Source organism: Anas acuta, chromosome 1 (genome assembly GCF_963932015.1).
Source record: "Anas acuta chromosome 1, bAnaAcu1.1, whole genome shotgun sequence".
NCBI lineage: Eukaryota > Metazoa > Chordata > Aves > Anseriformes > Anatidae > Anas > Anas acuta.
In genome coordinates, this window is record NC_088979.1 from 67,009,957 (window position 1) to 67,030,239 (window position 20,283).

General features: G+C 45.2%; 1 protein-coding gene across 8 annotated transcripts in view; it reads left to right on the forward strand.

Annotated features, from left to right (window-relative positions):
* The window catches only part of REV1 (REV1 DNA directed polymerase), a 107,463-nt gene that overhangs the window by 39,269 nt on the left and 47,911 nt on the right, over positions 1-20,283 (forward strand). For 4 of the 8 annotated variants that reach the window (XM_068680662.1, XM_068680678.1, XM_068680679.1 and 1 more), the window contains exon 1: positions 14,161-14,323. The exons of 1 other annotated variant lie outside the window; for it this stretch is intronic. The gene's annotated coding sequence lies outside the window, so the exon portion shown is untranslated. Of the gene's footprint in view, positions 1-14,160; positions 14,324-14,367; positions 14,517-20,283 lie in introns of those variants that run through there. 3 more of the 8 variants (XM_068680677.1, XM_068680675.1, XM_068680668.1) reach the window with 3 other exon arrangements.

A 20,283-nucleotide genomic window follows, 5' to 3' on the forward strand; every position in this document is an offset into this window, starting at 1 on the left:
AAATTTTGCATTCTAGTGGAGTTTCTGGTCTTAATGTGAGGAAAGTGTGCATAGGCAGTCGTATTTGCTACTCAGAAACAGAACAGGCTGTGACCTTGTGTACTAGGTATGCAAGCCCACAGACAAAACACAAAAGGGAGCTTTGCCACAAGCACTGCTGAAATGCAGACCCTGTTGTGGCCCTTTCACGTTTGTGCCAAGCCCACATTTACAATAACGTGACTCTCTCTCAGTTTTCTTTAAAGTAAGAACAGAAACCAGCAGAAACCAGCAGCATGTGTGGATGTTTCTTAAAATGAAAGCCAGGCTACCCAACTCTCTGGGTAGGAATTGGTACAAATCTCCTGTCCCATAAGGAGTTACAAACCAGCAGAGATGTAGAGTTACAATGTCTCCTAGGGCCATTTATGCAGCTCCCAACAGTGTGAGTTTCTACAGATTTTCTGTAGTCATTTCTCAAATACCATCACTACAGATCAGAAGCTAAGGTTACATATGTCAAGAACTCTGACTTTGTAACATATGCCTACACGTAGTGTAAAACAATAGACAATATAGTCCTAGAGACACAGATCTTCCTTCCCTTCCCTCTCCTTCCCTTCCCTTCCCTTCCCCTCTCCCTCAGAAAGGTCACACAATGCTGTGAACAGCTTACGATATGCAAATCCCTCCAGGTAAAGCAGAAAGAAGACACTAAGCACAAGGAGTATATCCAATTTGAAAAGCATGTCTTTGAAAAACTGCCTTACAAGACATCCCCAGCCCTCTCACTGCTACTGAGCTTCTCAAGAACCATTATAAGCAAGATTTTGGAGCTACGACCAGTTAAGGGTTTCAGCATTGTAACGAGTCACATCATTTAAGGTGGCTGGACCCAGAGTACAGAGCCCTGTGCCAGGCACAAGGCCATCATCTGTGAAGAGCTCTGGATGACTTGGATAAACAATTTAAAATCTTCACATGAGGAGAAACCTCCTGGAGCCAGGCGAGTAGCAGCACCTGCAGTGAACTCCAAAGCATCAGCACCTGATACGGGGCTGGCAGCAAGCCCTCCCACCCAGGCAGATCAAGTGCCTCCAGGAAAACCTCTTAAGAAACAGCTGAACCAGGTGATAGTAGTGAAAGTATTTTTCTGTTTGCAGGTCAGCATAGCAGGTTACTTGCTAGAACCTGGAAGCAAGCTGTTCTTAACATAAACAGGTTCTCTGTCAGGAGAGGACCCAACTCCATCCACAGCATGTCTGCTCCATCCTTACCTCCATCTTGCACATCCCACACTGGCAACAGCCAGAAAATGGTCCTTTGGTGCTATCACTGGAGTAATTCTCACTGGCATCCAAAACTTACTGATAACCTGAAAAGAGAGGAAGTTAAGACCTCATGTGAAGAAAGGCTGAGAGAGCTGGGGATATTCAGCCTGAAGAAGAGAAGGCTCCGGGGTGACCTCGCTGCAGCCTTTCAGTATCTTTAAGGGGATTATAAAAGAGATGGAGAGTTCTTACATGAACGGGTAGGGATAGGACAAGGGGGATAACGATAGGACAAACTAAAAGAGGGAAGATTTAGACTAGATGTTAAGAGGAAATCCTTCACTCAGAGGGTGGTGAGGCCCTGGCACAGGCTGCCCAAAGAAGCTGTGGCTGCCCCATCCCTGGAGGTGTGTTCAAGGCCAGGCTGGATGGGGCTTTGGGCAACCTGGGCTGGTGGGAGGTGTCCCTGCCCATGGCAGGGGGGTGGAACTGGATGGGCTTTAAGGTCCCTTCCACCCCAAACCATTCTGTGATTCCATGATTCTAAGAATGATAAATATTATTTAAACTTAAAAGACAAAAACGAAGGTATCATCTGTTTTGGCAAGTGGCTGTAACCTGGCCAATCTGGATTCAGTGGATTCTTTTTATAGCTCTCTTCATGACGTTGCCTGGAGTAAAAGCTTCAAAAAGGTTTAGATGGAGCAGCCATCTCATTTCATCAGAACATACATTTTGACTAGGGAGAGATTTAAGGACCTAGGCTTAGGTCCTCAGGTATCTAGCTCCAGCTCCTATTTTCTAACCACAATAAAATATGGTAGACTTTGCTGTGCATTGAGCTGAGTTAAAACACTGTCCGAGTGGAGGATTTGAACTTAATGAACAAGGTGTACACAAAACATGTACTCTGTCTTGTCATGCTGCTCTAGGTCACGGTCTCACAAAATTCCTCCTTCCCCTCCACACAAAGCCACAAGAAGAGGATGAAGCTATATTGTCAGTCTCTGAGCATACGAAAGGGGTAAATTGATACCCACATCACAAAGCTCCTATCAAAGCACAGACGGGTGCTTTGAGCCGACAGAAGGCAGCTGGAACCCTGAAAGCAACCCAAAATTCACTTTTGATTATATCTTTGTGTGTGTGTGTGTGTGTCCTGAGGATTTTACACTGAAGAAGCAGAAGTGACCCAGCTGCAGCCCAGCTCTGCTCTTTGCCTTTCCATTCGCCTTACAAGTGCCAATTTAAAACGTGTGTCGGGCACAACTGGCACATAATGAAACGATGGCATTCAGATTGTACTGCCTTCATTAAAGCAATACCAAGTTTCCACTCACCAGGGTCCTTCTCATTTTAAGCCATGCTGCAAACTGTTCTCCGTCCCAGTTGCTCTCTCGAAAAGTAACCGGACAGATCCCTCCCAGCATTTCTGCTGCACCTTTTTGAGTCAGGCAGCAGAAACAAGCACATGGTGGCACTTTCCCAGGTAATGTTCTTCGGGTACCCTCCCAAACTTCATTCAGTCCACTCCTAATACGCTCCCAACTTCCTACCTTCAAGAATTTATCCATTTTCAGTGTTATATACTGATATGAAAGACACCTCGGTTTATCCAGACAACACAGCAAAACATGGTGGTATGAAGTAGGCTCAAAGAACAAGAAACATTTGGAAGTAAATTCCTTTTTCTACTTCAAGAATGTTTTGGGTTTTAGTTCAAGAAAAGGGTACTTTGCAAACAGGGATCCTGTACAAAAACCGCAGTCCACAACAACTGCATGTGAGAGACATCACAGCTCCAAAACTGCAAGAAAGCTTTCTGCAGTGTCATAACGGGATGGGGAGTGGGATTTTCTATGTGGCTGAGATGCATTTGAGTGCCAAGCTCCCCAACAGCCCTGGAGGTCACTGCCTAATCCCACATGAATTATTTTTACCCTTCCAAGGAGCTTTCCATATGAGCAAGGAAGCATAGTCAGAAAACAGAATGCCTCACATCAAAATTACAGATACCTGAAAGGAAGGTGTGGGGAGCTGGGCGTCGGCCTCTTCTCACAGGTAACCAGTGATAGGACTAGAGGGAATGGCCTCAAGTTGCACCAGGGGAGATTTAGGTAAGAAATGAGGAGACATTTCTGCTCAGAAGGAGCAGTCAGGCACTGGGATGGGTTGCCCAGGGAGGTGGTGGAGTCACCGTCCCTGGGGGTGTTCAAGGAGAGGTTGGGCCTTGTGCTTGGGGACATGGGTTAGTGGGTGACAGTGGTGGGAGGGGGCTGGTTGGACCAGATGATCTTGGAGGGCTTTTCAACCTTAATGGCTCTGTGGTTCTGTGATCTCAGCACCTCTCATGGACATACTGTGTAATTCCAGATTACCCTGCCCTGCTGCCCTTCGCTCTGTCCTGGAGGCAAAACCAGAAAACTTGGCATTAAGGTGGTCAGAACAACTACAAAGTAGTAGTAACCTTATGGTTCAGCACGGAAAAGCTCATCCCATACAGACTGCATGGGCAGTGTGGGAAAACCATGTCAGAGCTACTTATACATGAAAAAGCAGCCATGAATACTTTGAGGATGGCATAAAAGCACGCAGATAGCAAAAAGAAGCATTAAAAAGGCCTTTTTTAAATGAGGGTAAGACCTTTCTTCCTGACGTGGTAGAAAAAGAAGTAATAAGGAAGGTGAGGTAAGGTCAGGCTGCTGGATAACGCAGACCGCCTGGGTAGCAAGATATCTGCCAAATGAAGTGAGACAGCATGACTGTGAGAGGTGCCAGAGAGAAGATGCCTACAGAAATTAAGGTCTGAGGTGAAGAGCTCAGCACCAGCTGCCTAAACAGCACTGCAGACAGCTCACTGAAGACATCTGCTCGGGGTACAGCTGCAAGCCAAGCATCTAACAAGGTGTGTGGCTACTCAGTGGACAAGACGGTGGATAAAGCAGAAAATATTCTCCATTTATACCATTCAATGCTGAATTCTCACCTGGCATGCTGTCCATGCCCTTCTGCGAGCTCCAAAAGATCCTGCAGGAATGAGTGGAGGTCAGAGAGTAAGAGTGAGAATAAGTGAGTGGGCACTGGAGGCAGAGGCAGGACTATGGCAGGAAGAGCTTGGAAAGACTGAGGTTTGTTTACCTCAGAAAGGAGATGGAAAAGAAGGAACACAGCAAGATAAAATACCAAATACTCCAGGAGAAGATGTCTCAGACCCTTCTCTTGACCTTGCTGTATAACGCAAGAATAAAGGAATGTTCAGTGAAATGAAGAGCTCGTGCATTCAGAGCTGATCAAAGGAAATTCTCCGCTACGTAGTGTGTAATCGGACAGTGTAAGGTATCACCACTGGAAAGCACCGAGGTCAGGAACTTTGCAGGATTCAAAGAAGGATGGGATGGGCTGTATGGATCACAGGAATATCCACTCAGGACAATTATGCTAAACTTTGGAAGAAGCATAAAGACGGGGTTTCAGAGTTTAAGCCAACATCAGACTATGGGAGAATAAAAATTAAGTTTCTGTAGGGGTAGATTATCCCACATCTGTCTCTGAGGTCCTTCTTTGCCAGCAGCTGATACCTGCTCCTGCCTTGTGTTCCCTTTTACAGAGTTGCCAGCTTCAACAGGGAGGGCAAAGCTTAATCATGACCTGAGCTGAATCCCCAGCAAACAGCTCTCTGTTAGGAGGCTCCTGCATACAAACCACCTATTTCCTGACAACATGCTCCTGAAGAACCAACCTTTTCTAAAAGCAGCGGACATACCTCTTCTCTGACCACGATGCAAACTGAAGGGAGCCCAGGCCTTCTGTTGAGGTCCATATAACTAATCCATATGCTCCAAACTGTACCCACCAGCTCCAGGACCTCAGGACTAGGCTGGAGATCCAGGCTCCATCCAGCTCAGCCCAGCTGCAGCAGCAGCAGTTTCAGAGCCCCCATCAATTTACTTACTTCAGGAGCCTCTCTCTGACGCCCACACAGCCAAGCACGGATTTTATGTGTAGTTCTGGTGCCTGAAGCCCATGTAATCGCAGTTTAAATGCTTATATCCTGTTTTGCAGAAACCAAACAAAACCAAACCCTGAAACACTGCAGAGTGGATTGTTCCCCTAAACCATTTTGCTATTTTTTCTGGGCCTTTCCTGCCCTCCCGCTCGTTCCACAGGAGAGTCCCGTGCACTCACTGGCCTGAGTTAAGTGTTCCCAAGGCTGTATTCACCCTCAGCTAACTCAGTGAAGTCAAAAGGCAGTGATCTTTTCTTTTTCTGCAGCGGTTTGCGAAGTTTCTGCTCTCTGCTCAGTACCTCTTCCTTAATTTTTATAATCTCAGAGCACTCTAAGCATTGTCTGCTAACTGTGCCGATCATTACTATAATTTTAAAATCTCTTTGAGGTCTCTTTGACCCCTCAAAATGAGCCTCTTAACTTTGCCTCAGAACTGAAATCACTGAAACCATTACCGATTAGCTGCTTTATAATGCACCTTGCTCCAAACATAACCTTCCCGAGACGGTGACCCATGCTCCTTGCAGTGTTCTAGCGAGGCCTAATAACCATCTTCCAGAGGACTGTATTGCCTCTTTCCTGGTGCATTATAGCTCATTGTTCCGTCGGGCTAGTGTCTTGTTTGCCTTTTTTATTGCAGCTGTGCACTGAAGTGATGGTTTCTATGATTTTTTTTTTCCACGGTAACCCCTTTCTCTCTCTGAGCAGCGTGCCGGATGTAACACCCATTCCTTACATTTGCTCTTTGTTCCCAGACTAATCACTTTTCATTTTCTATACCAAGCAGCATTTGCCATCTGCTGGCTCATCAACTAAATGATCCAAATCCCTTTTGAATCCGCTTGCATTGTTCCTTATCGCTCCTGCGTGCTTCCAGTCTTACCGTCCAACCAGCAGAGATTTCACACGCACGGCGCTCAGCTCGGGCACGGGAATCCACAGGATCTTCTCACACCATGGGCAGGGCGTCCCACCCGGATTTGCCGCTTGCTGCCTCCGTACAGGAATGAAAGGTTGGCTTTGGCAAAAAATTAGGCTCACATATGCTTCAGGCTGCTTGAGAAGGACGGCTTTAAGCCCAGGAGCTGCACCAGGGGATGGCGCAAGGCAGCGTCCTGCAGCACGGATCCCAAGGATTGCGGAAGGGCTGCTGCAGCTTTCAGAGACCCCCACTAGTGTACCCACAGCAAGAGGCAGCATGCACTCAGCTCTCCCTACCTGTGTTGGAAGGACAGGCACACGCCACATCTCCTTGCACCATGTACCACTTCTGTGTGTGGTTGGAAAGGGAGAAAGAAGAGAGGAATGTGAACAAAACAAGATCTCACCTTTAGAAACCAGAGCTTCTGGCCCCAGAGGCAAAAATATAAATTTCCTCTCACCCCAACAGCGCACTCTCCAAAACTCCAGCACAAAGAAATTGTTCTGACTCTCTCTGGGAAATGCATGGAAGGCCAGACGTGTGGAAGAAGCAGGGGTCAGCTGGGGACACACACTCTTTTCCAAGCTCTCAGCACTAGTTGTGGCAGGGTGGCGTGCGCTAAGCACTGATGCTTTTAAAGCAGGGTTTATGGGCAAGCCTTCTGCTGAGCTGATGCCTGTGCCACACAGCATTCTCTCAGAAACTCTTTTCTGTCTTAGCAACAGCCGGCCTGACTTGCTGGTCTATTGCCTGCACCTTATTTTGCTTGTCGTTTCAGGAAAAAATTGTCTGAGATTGCCCAGAGTGAGCAATCTTTTGGATGATCTTTTCCGGTCTTCCCTTAAAAGCATTCCTGTATTTGAGGCATTATCAGTTGCCTGTCCAAGAAACACTCAGGTAAGAGAAGAACCGGACAACCTGTGCATTCTCTAGTGTATTTTCTAATCATATATTTATGTGGAAAATGACCACAGAGTGGTCAGTTCAGAAAGCTAAGATTTTGCATCTGTTTTGTGGTCCACAGGTAAAAAGATCTAGTTTTTCTTTAAAGTGTGTCAATTTTTCTAAATGCCACGTTCACAAGGGCTGGGCCTGATTTTGAATGACATTTGCTGCTCCCATGTGTAGTTTTTTCTACATAGGGATTTGAGTTCACAACATGAATAAATCTTTAATAAGCTACAAGCATCATCGGAAATAGCTTGTACTATGCCTTTCTCAGTCAGGACACCAGCATGCCCAGCCTAACTGACTTGCCCTTGGCTATAATCGTGATTGGAGATACCAGCTTTTATCCCAGACTTTCCACACACTTAAAACCAGCTTGGGTTCTAGGTGCTCAGCATTTCTGAAAGACAATTTTTACCTTTATTTGAGCACAGAAAATCAGCATTCACTCCGTACTGTTCATATGTTCTTTCCTGCTAGGATAAAGTGGCAGGAAAAAAAAAAAAAAAAAAAAAAAAAGAGTTTTGGTAAGTAATGGCAGCATTCCAGTGTTCTTTATTAATACATAAGTCAGAGGAGTTCATCACAGGTATGGGTAGAAAGATTTTTCATAGTCCTCCTCTTAGTCTTACTTAGGTCTCCAATAAGAAAATGAAGCTCACAGACAAATTTAACTTAGTTTCACATCTAAAGAATTTGCATTCCAGGAAAAAAGAAAAAAAAGAAAAAAAAAGAGAGAGAGAGAACATTGACAGCCCAAATTCAGCCCTTTTTTAACAATAAAAGTCCTGCAATCTGGTTTAGACCTGTTCTTGTGCATTGTAGCTGTATGATTTGTGCAGCATGCAGCCTCATTAAACTGCCTGGAATTCATGAGTGCGATTTGAGCATGCACCTGTAAGATTATTTGATTCACTGGAACTTCTGAAAATCTCCTCTATTATGACATTTAGACACAGCCTGGCTCTTCTGTCTTCCTCTCCCTTTTGGCAAATTTGCATCCAGAAAAAGTAAGACTTACAAAAGTAGTAGAACTCCCATGTCCTTTCAATAAAAGTACAATTTTCCCTATTTATTTCATTGTCTGAAGCAACCAAAATTCTCTCCGAGAGTACTGCAGAACCTCTGCCTACATGCAAATATATATATTTATCTACAAAAATAGATAAATATATACATTGATCGATCTCTTCCTCTAGCTCACAAGCATCCTCCAGGTCTTTTCCTATCTCAAGCCTCAGGACAAGATTTCTCTTGTCTTGTAGTAGGAGCCACTAGGCCAGTTGTGATGGTTGTGCTGTTTCATCCTGCTGACATGCTGTCCTCCTTTCCCCACGTTAACATCCACTGTCTACTTCTTTACCCCTTCCTGAAGTGTTGTGGTAATTCTGACTCTCTCTGGCACTCAATGTTGGGCTGAGAGCCTGAGTAGGGTTGAACAGTTCAAGAGGCTGCATCCTCAGGAGCTGTCAGAGAGTTTCTCAGTAGCCCAGAAAATTCAAAGGATAAGGTGGCCCCTGTTGCCCTTACCGCACCTTTGGTGCACTGAGACTTGCAGGATTCACAGGACTGCCCAGAGCTGTGTTTGAAGACATTCTCTTACCAAGGTTTCCTCATTTCAGACTCATTAGTCTCTCCTACAGCCCATTTCCTAGGCATCCATTAAATGTGATATTTGGGTGAGTAGCAAAAATGTTGTTTTGCCTTATCCAATTGTTTCTTTTCTCCCTATCCCTGTCTTTCCCTGAACCTTTTGTTAACTAGACATAGACAGGTTCTGATCCTGTTGTCCATAATATGACCATAAGAAGACTGTGGTGCATGGCAGAAAGGTGAGATGGATATGAGATTGACTTCTGTGAGTAAGATTCATCTTAATTAATATCAAATACTCCAGAGTGTAGCCCTTTACATATGACCTAGTCCCACTAGGATCTCTGCGACTTGATTTTCTGGATATGCCACCCACTGAGAGAACAAAGGTATCCACTAATTTCTGTCACTGAAAGGATGAGCTCTTCTGTGGCTGTATGGAAAAAGAACTCCTGCAATAAGGCTTTGCTGTCTGTGCAGTAAGAAGAGAATGTGTAAACCTGTTTAAATGCTTTCAACAGCACTCATTAAATCTCTTATCACCATGAGGGGAAAAAAAAAAAAAAAAAAGGAAAAAAAGAGAAAAAAAACACCTTGGCAACACTAAGAAGTAAAATTTAGGGATTTCCATATAACTAAGCTCTCAAACAATTCTGAGGAGGAGAAAACTGACTCCAAGTAGAAAAAAGGACAAAAATAATTGGGAGTGACTGGCCTAGTAACAGAATAATCCTTCCCCTACCTTAACACAAATACAGACCACATACAGTTTACAGCAGAGAACTGACCTTTCAGAGAAAGAATCCCACTCCTACCTAACCTGTGTATATGTTTGATAAGGGTCAAACTTCACAGCAGGCAGCAGAGAGTCTGTCTTGGTCCCTGCAAGGAGAGATCCACCTTTCTGAAAACGGAGAAGCTGGGGAGTTAGGTGAGAGACACAGCTTTAGGCTTCTTTATGTTTCTGTAATCCAAATTGCCTATTCAGTGTTTGAGTAAGGTATTTTTTCCCAGTTGCCTAAAAGTGAGCGGCTTTGTTGTTTTTGCACAGGCCATCCCCATGTTGTAGCAAGCACCTGCTTTTGGCAAAACTCCAAAAATTGAGTGTTTGCGCCCAGCAAAGCTCTAAGCTCAGCTGGGAATGATGAAGAAACTGTAACAAGAAACACTGCAACTGAAATCACGGATTCCATCTCATCTTATCTTCGGAGTGGGGATGCAGAAGTTATAATCAGTAAGGGAATATGAGCCTAGAAAGACTATTAAAAAGAAAAAAAAAAAAAAAAAAAAAAAAAAAAAACAGGTCAACAGCATAAAGGCATCCATTTTATTATACCTATATATAGAGAAAGCATATTATTATCTAACAATATCTTTGAGTACTGAGTCATGGTTTCAGATCCATGAAAAGCTAGGCTGCAGGTGGCAATCCACTCATGCATATTTGCTCTTCACAAAACCCATTTTGCATTGAGGGAACTGCTAAAATGGAGCTGCCAGAACGCTATCAGGATGGTGCAGAAATCTTTGCAGATGCGCAATTTTCATCTAAAATAAGTTCTACTACTGCAGAGTCCTAGAGTACTTCAGCACAAAATTAGCCAAAATGTATTTTTATGTAGTCTTCCCAGTTTCAAGAGCAGATGCAGCCCTGCTGTATGAGTGGAGGAGGACTGTTACCACATCATCAGCACCAGTTAAGCATTACACCAGTTGCAGGCAAGGGGAAAAGAGGACAGAGGGATCCTTAGACTCCTGAATAAATCCAGACTTTGTGCAAAACAGGTTTGATATATCGGCTACCTTAGCACCTCTTCAGAATGACTACTGGGGAGTAAAGTTGGAAAAATAAAGCCAGCAGAAAAGGCTCATGTGCCAGCATTTTTGTTCTTCTTGGTCAGGCACAGGTTGAAGACACAGGAGAAACATCCAGTGGTGACATCACAGAATCACAGAATTTCTAGGTTGGAAGAGACCTCAAGATCATCGAGTCCAACCTCTGACCTAACGCTAACAGTCCCCACTAAACCATATCCCTAAGCTCTACTATCTTTCCCATCAACTGCTGGACTGCAGCAGTAACCTAAGAGCTGTATTGCTCCGTCATTAGCAAAATGCCCAGAGCTGTCAGCTCTGGCTCTTTCCATCAGCCTTTCCAGGTTCATTTGCTTTTCATAATTGTTTCACTTCCCACCATTTTTCAGCCAGATCTTTGTCATTGTCTTGAGAGTGCCTTCTGTCCAGAGCCCCACAGGCATTTCCCCTAATGCCAGGCCCCAATGCAGACTGCTAATGTCTCTGTGAGTTTTGATCTTGTGCTGCTTTAGCCTTTCACAACTGCTCTTAGTAACACGCTCAGAAAAAAATAATAAATAAATAAATAAATAAACAACAACAACAACAGATTGTTTGCTAGTGTAGATTATTCTGCAGAGGTTTCTTTTTCCTTTTTTTTTTTTTTTTCTTTATTCTTTTTTTTCCTGTGATGTCTAAAAACCATGCAAGAGAGACAGGGATTTCCATCCCTGGCTAGAAATCTTTCCTAGCCTCTTTCACTCTTGAAAGAGCAAGAGTAGCTCTGCCTAGCAGAACTGATTAATTGTGGTTATAATAAAACATATCCCTTCTAAAAATATCTGACTGCATTGTGTTTTAGGAGCTAGAGAAAATTGGCATCATGGCTAAGATGTATGTGTACGTAGAGACAGGCCTTATGTAACACATTAATGCCAGAACTAAACGCTGCAGATTGGATTTTTACAACAGCATTTTTCACCGGTTACCGTGAAACAATAGTGCTTGGTCAGGAAACCGCTGCAATAATCCTGCAGCTTTTTTACAAGTCAATATTTAAGGCATCGCTACAGCAGGCTGCGTTACTACAGCATTGCAGGAGCTGTGAAATGAGCCTCCGTCATTCATAACTACCTAGACGTAGGAGACTGCTGCTGAGCACGTCCTCAGCTTCAAATCGGGGGCCGGGGGGGGGGGGTTTCCAGCCGTGCAGCCTAAGGCGACCCCTGCGGATCGCCAGCAGCAGCAGCGCAGCAGCAGCCTGCAGCCCCTGCCCGGCTCCACGGGGTGTCAGCAGCGGCTGGCGAGGGCTCAGCTGGATGGGGAAGGTGCCCACGTCTTGCTCTCACCTCCCTGTTAGTAGAGTCGTCACAGGTGAGGCAGGTGTAGGAGCTTGCCGAGCCTTCCAACCAGACCGCCCCGTGGGTCTATCCTATAGGGCATGAGAATGGGGGCTCCTGCCAGAGGTGTTGTCTGCTGCCTTGCAGCTGTTCCCAGTTGGTTGTTGGTCTGCTAGGGGAGCTGCAAGGAGTGACGTAGCTGGAGAAGCTGCAGGACAGTGACGTACTGGAAAGCAGAGCTTCACATTACTTAGCCTCTGAGCTGAGGATGTCAGCTTCTGTTACCAATGATCTCATGGCTCTGAGCATGGGCCTAAGTAATCAGCCAGTCCTCTGCCTCTGAACATAGCAAGCTATAGCCAGTCCTCTTCCCTCTGAAACATAGCAAAACTATGCCATCAGTACCCATTGCCGTGCAATTGTCGAAAAACATATGAATATACATGTGCCCCATACTACGTTATCCCATTCCTCTAAGTGCCTAGCAATGACTGAGAGTCCTGATGGACCTCATTCTACAGAAGTATCATGAAGGCCCAAGCCATCAATTACGGCTCTACATTCCCTTCCTGCACAAGGAGGCCCAAAGTTCCTGTATTATGACAACAGCCTTCAAAGCACCTCACAGCATCTGCAGCCACTGCTAGGTCATGTCTCCTGTATCAGGCTGCAAGTAGCATGACACGAAGCCTCTCATACATCACCTGAAATTCCCTCATGCTGAACTGATTGAAATTACTTCTTTGGTTTTTGTTGGAGCAGAATTTTAACTCAGACAGTAGGATTTATACGGACAAGCTGCTTGCCAGTAACACCTCACTGAGATGCTCCAGCTAAGAACACAGTCCCATTGAACTGAGGCCTGTACATATGTTGCCCTTCTCTCCCCAGCCCCAGATTTGATTCCAAACTTGGTGAAGATAGAAAGAATTATTTTTCTGAAGTCAACACGCTTTAAGCTGGGCTTCACCCTGTAAATATTTACACAATGAGTAAGCCTATGCCCCGGTTCCTGATCTGGCTATTATAACCTAAGATGTTTCTGTCAGCTTAGAAGCCTGCCAGTGCAGATGAAGTGCAAAATGAAGGCTTTACAAGACACAGAATAAAATAATTCCTTTTAATATTTGTCCCTTTACCTAAACTTTTGTACTTTTTCCTTTCCCTTTTACTTATTTTAACTAATTGTACGTAATCTTTGCTGGAAGTGTTGTATGGTTACTTCACCCTTTTTCACTGTTAACTCTTACCCTAGCTTTACTTCACAAAACTAAACAGCCGTCCCCACATGCCTCCCTAAATAATTGTTGGTTCCTCTTACAATTTGCTAATATGCCAGCTTCTATTTAAAAATAAAATATAATCATTGACTAACCATTTTAAAGCTGCTCTTGCCAACCTAAATTAATCCCCGTTCCACTTGTCTTTCTGCCTTTCTGCTCCACAACTGCCCCCTAGAGAAATAGCTCTGGAAGGAAGCAGTAACGCGCACATCCACTCACACAGCACTGGGAACACTTGGTTTGCTCCAGACTGGCAAGGACCGAGAGCAGTTTCATTAAAATTCTGGGTAAAAAACAAATGTTTTGGGGTTTGTTTTGTGGTTTGTTTGTTTTTGTTTTTGTTTTTTCGCATGAAGGTGCTAGGTTTCCCTTGAACATTTTTCTAAGTGCAATGAAGAAACCACACCCTGAGGGGCACCAGACTTCAGTCTTCAGACTTCAGACATGAACTTCATGGACTCAACTTTTCCTTAGCCTATGTGGACATTTTGGTAAGTGTGAGGTGAGGGGAAAGGTATGGCCAGTGCTAAGGCTTTTGGCTCCCTCACACAGCTCAGGGCAGGAAAACCCTTGAAAACTTTTTCTAAAGCATGGGACAGCCATTTCCGTGCTCTGACAACACAGGTGAAAGAAGGATGGTTATGGATACGGACTTCTGTTACAGAGAGGGATGCATTTTATTGCTGAAACCGAATCCACGTGAGGGCTGGTGGGCAAACTGGGGTTTGAGCCAGCGTGACTGGGGTTGTACCAATGTGTATTTGCGGGACTTTTCTCTTTATAAAGCCATTTTCTCTTTATAAAGCCAAACGAACCACAGACAAGCTTCCTATGAGCAGCAGGAGGAACGAGGGCCTCCCTTCTAGGGGCACATCCCCTCAGGGGGCCGCCCTCAGCGCCCCGCCAGGGGGCGCCGCCGCCCCGCGGCCATCCCTCAGCGGGGCGGGGCGGGGCGGGGAGCGGGAGGGGAGCGGGAGCCGCGCGCGCCCGTCCCTCCCCGCCCCGCCCCGCGTCACGTGCCCGGCGGGCGGCCGTTGGTGGCGCGAGGCGCTCCCGTGACGCGCGCGCAGGGAGGGCGGGGGGAGGAGGAGGAGGAGGAGGAGGAGGAAGGCTGGCGGCCGTTACCGGGGGCAGCCGCCATGTGAAGCCCCGGCCGGCGACACAGCGCGGCTGGGAGGCGGCGGAAGGTGAGCGGCGAGCGGCGCTGCGGGCTCCTTGCTTCCTTCCTGCCTGCCTTCACCCCCCCCTCCCGTCATGGCGAGGCCCCCATGGCGGTTGGCCTGAGAGGAAAAGAGCCGTGAGGGGGGGAAATAGGGGAGGGGGGGGGATGCGGGGCCCCTCCCTGCGGCCTGGGCCTGAGGAGGAGGAGGAAGGAGGGAGGTGAGGAGGAGGAGGAGGAGGAGGGGGGGGGGTGGCGTTATGTAACCGCCGGCGGGGGGAGTGAGGGGGGAGGGGAGAGGGAGGGGAGGGGGGTGGGGGTGGGCTGAGGGGGCTTGTTAGGGTTGGGGGGGTGTTAAAGATTGGGGAGGGGGTGTTAGGGTTTGGGGAGGGGGAGGTTTGGGGGGGTCTCAGGTGCCTCTCCCCCGCCGGCACCTGCAGGGGGGTACCCGTGTGTATGGGGGGGGTGTTTGGGGAGGGGTCGGCAGCGAGGGGTCACTGCGGGGAAATAGGGGAGGGGATAAATTAAGGGGGGGGGAGCCCTGTCGCAGCCCCGCCGCCCTCTCCTCTCCTCCCTTCCTACCTCCCCCCCCACCCGCAGCCGGCTGCGGATTTTGCGCCCTGCGTTGATTGTGAGAGGGGAGGAAGGGGCACGGAGGGCTCGCCTCTTCTATCCCCCCCCCCCCCCTCTCCTTCCCCTCTTTCCCCGCCTGCTGCTGCTGCTGTGTTTTGCTACGTAGCCAGCGCCGGCCTGACCCAGCAAAAGGCCCCTGATGGGAGGGAGGTGCGCGGGGATGGCATGTAAACCTTGAGAGCCGAGGGGAGGGGGAGAGCGTAAGCACGCGATTATTATTATATATTTTTTTGAAGGGAGGGGGGATAGGAAAGCCATGGTGCGTGCTGCAGTGTTCCATTATCCCCCCCGTGCTTTACGGTTAATGTCAGCCTTTGGAAAGGCAAGGCCTGCGAATGCTCCGTTTGTGTTAATGAGAGGTTTTTCTCCCTGAAAAAGAAGAGTTGATGTTTATTATGGATCTTGATTTAAAGTCGAGGTCCAATCTCGAATTTGATAGTGCAATGCAAGGAAGCAAACCCAGCAGATTGCAATTGCATGAGCTGAATTTTAACTATAACCTCTTACATTTAATAGCAATTAGGCAACAGTTTAAAACAGTCCTATCGGAGCAACAACAGCACCTAATGAAAAGGTTACAGCCAAAATACATTTGTGAAACAGCCCCGTTTTATTAAGATATTTAATGCAGAAATCCAGATCTCTGACAAATTCTCTCTTTGCCATCTTGTCTCAGGCGTGTAGTCGCTGCCCATCCCCACCATAATTGTCTTTCACTCAGCCCAAGTCTGCCAGTGGACGGTGCACCAAATCCCTGTTGGTAAATAATCCCAAGCTGTCAGACTGGAGGTCATTGCTAGGACAGTTAGTAGAGGCTCAGCACAGACACCTGCCTTGTGACTTGCTGCTGTTTAACTACTTGGAGATAGATTGCTTTTAAAGTAAAGCTGTGGTAGTATACTGGAAAAAAATAAACATATTTCAGGCCAATGTAGTAAACTCTACGTGTTTATTTTTGTGCACAGTGTATGTCTTCAGTGCATTATTCATATTTGGCCTTCCAAATATATTTCCAGTCTGTCTTTCTGGATGGTGTGCATCCTCTTACCTAGCCATAGCCTGGTCTGCCTGGTGCAGCCAGCGTCTCATAAGCGGGAGCTGAGTTTGATCAGTCTTTTCTCATCCCTCGACCTGGATGTCTGTCTTAAGGAAGCTTCATGGCAAATTTTCAATCTTGCTGCCATCCATTTCAGCTACTAGGAAGATTAAAAAAGAAAAAAGACTCTAATACAAAAACTCGTTTCAAGAACATAGGAAAAATGTGATTACAGACTTCTTAATGAATTAGTTGTTCAGGACATGTAGGAAAAGAATAACTTACCTGACCCTGCCATGTGCTTTCCCCCATTTAATCTGTTAAGCTATTGTTTACATTATGAAGAATGATTTTTTTTTATTGAACATCCTTCTGCTTTAATTAAAGGACTATATTATCTCTGAGATCTCTGTCGGCTCTTAAGAGTGTGTTTGCCTGGTATAGATGCAGCAAGGGAGCTAAATACCCAAATGCTGAAACCCTCCCCCAAGAATACAACGTAGAGTTTGGTGACAGTGCCATGTGTTTACTGATGAAAGTAAAGAGAGCAAATCTAACTGGATGCAAAAGAGCATGAGGAACAGGTGAGGAATTCTCAAACAGTTCATGCAGTGTAATGAGGAATTCTCAAACAGTTCATGCAGTGTAATTGTGGAAATGTCTCTTTTTTTTAAGAGTCAAGTTTGTGTAGAGCTTCTTCTCCCTGAGAGCAGCTTTCTGCTCTGTTGTGGAAACCAGACAGCATTTTAATTGGAGACACAGCTGGTTTTAGGGAGGAGGGCTTCTCATGTCTGTGGTCCCTCTGCTTCTGTATTTCATGTGGAGTAGCTGGTGCTCATAAGATAGGAATGAGAATTAGGAAACTCTTCTTTCTCTTTAGTGGAAGAGAGGTGAGTATGTAGAACAGCTTTAAATTCTGGGCAGTGATGATAACTTCCATTCCTGTTGCTTGTCTTTTTAGAGCTAGCTGGAGGGCTGCTGCTACTGTAGTTAAGGAATCTGTGACGGTTAAATTCATCTGAGAGATACTTTTAATTTGGTATACCCATAGAGATGATCGCTGTATCTTCTATGTTCTTTGCTGCAACTGTTTAAGCAGACGGTGTCCCCTGAATTTCAGCGTTAACTTTTGGGAAAAGTAGATGGTGGGTTGTGGTTTGTTTTTTGTGTTTTGTTTTTTTTTTTTTTTTTTCTAGTTCATTTCCTATCTCAAAGCTTAAGGTCTCCCAGTTAGTATTCTTCCTGTTTAATAGTGCTGAAGCTGGTGGTTTGGAACTTGCTGGCATAAATAAAGTTTAACCGTGTGGTTAACTCTTTTGTGTTGGTTTTGCTTCCTGTTCCCAGGTATCTGTAAACACTTTAACCAAATCCCAGTGTAAGGAGGTAACAACAAACCCTATTTGGGTTGCTTGAATCACAAAGACCTTTTCAGCTTTTTGAATGAAAAAAAAAATCCTGAAAAAATACCTAATTCAGTTCAGGATAAGACACTGCTCAGGTTCTTTGCAGGTTAAGTGCAGATGGATTGGTTCAAATGCCAAAACTTGAAAGCAGTGCTGACGCTTAGTAGGGTTGAGATCTGCTGCAAGGCTTTTTTGTGCTGGCTTAAAGACTTGTCAGTCTTCTGGCAGGGTGGGCTATGCAGTGTGTTTTGGCAGGGGCCTTGGGACCACTGCTGCACCTTTGGGGTCAGCTTCTAGCTGTCAGTGCATCTCCAAAGTGAGATGCAGTTCTGTCTGCCTTGTTTGTGAGTTCCTCCTCCTGAGGTGGTTCCCCTCAGCTCTTAGACCAGGACACCATGAGTAAGCATCTAGGCAAATGGCTCTTCTGGGGACCTAGGAACTGCTGGTGTTTAAAGGAAGCCATGACATTGTTGATAATTCTTACAGGTAGGAAAGCCCAGGATGACCCTGTGGCATGTAAGGAGGAGGATTAGTGCCATTTATCAAGTAGAGCAAATGCATTTTACCATTTTGTGGCTTTTTTTAATGTAACTCCCAGTTGAGCTAAAGAAATGAAATAATGGTGTATAGTGGAAGGATACTGTTCTGGTTTGAGTCCACCGGTTGTTTTTAGGAAATATTGGAACATTGGGAAACTGGAAAAAGGGACTTAATAGTCACTATTTCTTAGATTTCCATGCTGAAATTGCATTATTTGGTGAACTGTTAATCCTGTGATAAAACAGTACTGGAGAAAGGGGGTAATGAGTTTTCGCTCTAATCTCTGATTGATCAGGAATTTGAAGTGATAAATGTTGCCCCTCCATAGTAATTCCTGTAATTTCTATGTTGATTTTTAACCTAGTAAGAGCAACGAGCCTCCTGTTTGCCTGAGGAAGGCAGTTTTTGCTCTGTGGCCTTTTCCTATCGATCTGTCTCTACTAAGTAGCAGTGTAATGCTGTTGTTTCAATGTCAGAGGTACTTACAAGACCAACTTGAAACCACATAGGGCCAAGAACACAATTCTGATGCGAGTTTTGTTTAGGGATCCTAAAGAAATAGAGCATTTTTGTTTTCTTGTAAGAACTTACAACTGTTTTTCCAATAAAATGCCGAAACACTGCGCCTGAACCCTGAATATCACTTTCAGCTGAGTCTAGGAGGAAGCTTGAGAATATATAGGATCAGATCAGAAGTTTGCCCAGCACTACTGTTTCTAGAAGTTGCAATAATGGATTCCAAGGTAATATTAGAGAAACAGACATACTGAGACACTTTCCCACAAGTAAACTAGGCAATAGATTAACAAATATTTCCATTTGTTTTGATCTCTCCAGTTAAAATTTCATCTGATTTCATGGTAGTTGTGTTGGTCTGAGTGGATGGTAAGAGTAATATCAATAGATTAAGGAAAGATATGGGTATATAAACCTTCAAGGCCATGGAAGCCATATCTTGTGAAGATTTTACTTCAAAAAAAGTTGCTGCTTTGAGAGTTTCAAAGGCAAATCCAGAAAAAAAAAATGGGAATGGGACTTATACGACAACAGTTGGAATTAAGAAACACCATTCAAAAAGTGCTGCAAACAAAAAATTTATCTGTTTAAATGTTGACTCTGCAGTGAGCACTGTTTTTGCTAACAAAGCTGCTTCATTTCCTCCAGGTTTGCTACCATACAATCTTAGTGCCACCCATATGCGTATAGAGAGATGGTCCTCCTTAGTATCTGGCATCAGGTCCCACTTGAGATTCTCAAAGTGGATGTCTTATCTCTCTCTTTTTCCCTGAAGAGCTTGGCCTGCTTGGCATCTGCTCAGTGTACGCTGATAACATTGAGTTCAGCATAAAGCACAACTGCCCTGGGCACTTCCACTGAAAAATAACTTGTGGAGAAGAAATGGAGCCTTCTCTTTACGTTAGTTAAAACGTTGGTCCGAGGGCAGGTGTGTTTTGATGCCGTTCCAAAGTAGTTACTCCGGGTACTGGGTAATGAGATGGTCAGCAGCAAAGGCAAGTTGAATGGGTGTATGTACGCACATGCCTGTGCATGCACAGAAGCACATACATGTGTATCAAAACAAATACATGACATTTTTGATTAATGTCATCTCTTCTGACAAGATTTCACCAGTCTGCTGACCCGATGCCTAGGGAATCTGGGAGACCTGAAGATGGGTTGTGCCAGAGTTTTTTACCGGCAGCGTCTCTGAATTCAACATTAACAAATTCAGAGTGTTCACAGGTTTTGGACACCTCTTGAAAATTCTTCATTGTTTTTATTCAAGAATGGCTGTACCCCCTCTTACTCGCTTTTTCTGCTTTGCTTTCTTTAGCTTTCCAGTTACTTTCTTTATGGTTGGGAAGTCTTAAGTCACTCAGTAGCAGCAAGTCTCTTGGTTATCTGAGAAGAGGGATCTTTGTTTACTTATTGTACCTACCCAGGGCTTTACCTAGTCTTCAGTGTATGCTCTGCGTGTAAGACACGAGTTGTAGGGCTGGATTATTGTCAGGTTGAGGTCTGCACAAACCCAGGTTTTCACTTCCTGAGCAAGTTCTATCAATTTATTAGGTTAAAAAAAGTGAACAGCCCACCCTCCCTTTTCAAAGAAAAAGTAACACAGTTCCTTTTCTCAAATGCTGTAGCCAGCTTAAATATATATGGACTTGAAGAATACCCAACTCACATGTTCTTCTCACTTGTTCTTTCAGATACTCACTTAAGTCCAAGAGAGAAAGAATTTCCTTTTAGTTTGATTTACAGTCTGTTCACTATGTTGCTATAGAGAATCCTAATTCTGCAAGCTGTTTCTTATCCCGATTTGACTTAATGATTTTTTTCTGGAATCTAGGCACTTAGAAGCTGGCATAAAGATTA